The 490-nt window shown below is 56.1% G+C and overlaps 1 protein-coding gene across 2 annotated transcripts in view; it reads right to left on the reverse strand.

Annotated features, from left to right (window-relative positions):
* Positions 1 to 490, reverse strand: part of LOC104995387 — a 9174-nt gene that overhangs the window by 2864 nt on the left and 5820 nt on the right. The gene's annotated exons all lie outside the window — the stretch shown is intronic.

Below are 490 nucleotides of genomic sequence, written 5' to 3' on the forward strand. Positions count from 1 at the left end.
CTCCCGGTCTTCTGACCCTGACCTCGGACGTGGGGTAGCTCCTCTCAGCTGTGCTAAGTGCGCAGGTCGCGCTAAGTGCGCCGCTCACAGCCGCCCGCACTCATGTCGTCAGCCTCCCCTTTCTCACCTACAGCTTCCTAGTCTCTGTCTCCAATCCCTGCCCACAGTATGCCCACCTGGGGTCCATGTTGAAGCCTCCCCTAGTCTCAGTCTACTCTTTCCCATTCCGCCTATCATATTGTGTAGGCCGTCGACAGCCCTCCTCTGCTTGCTGAGCTCCTGATGAACCACCTGGGAAAAGGCAGGGCAGAAGTGGGAGCTGTCTGTGGTGCTGGAGTGGATCAGCTCAGAAATCTTCCTAGGAAGGAGGGCCCAGGAAGCATTTACAAGGCAGATCACACTTGTGCTCTGTAGTGTTTTTCGGTTTCTTCAACAGGACCACCATGCCTGACCAGTGTGAAACTTCTCCAGCAGGTGTGTTCACTCCATC

Source organism: Bison bison, unplaced genomic scaffold, assembly GCF_000754665.1.
Source record: "Bison bison bison isolate TAMUID 2011002044 unplaced genomic scaffold, Bison_UMD1.0 scf7180017864280, whole genome shotgun sequence".
NCBI classification, from domain to species: domain Eukaryota; kingdom Metazoa; phylum Chordata; class Mammalia; order Artiodactyla; family Bovidae; genus Bison; species Bison bison.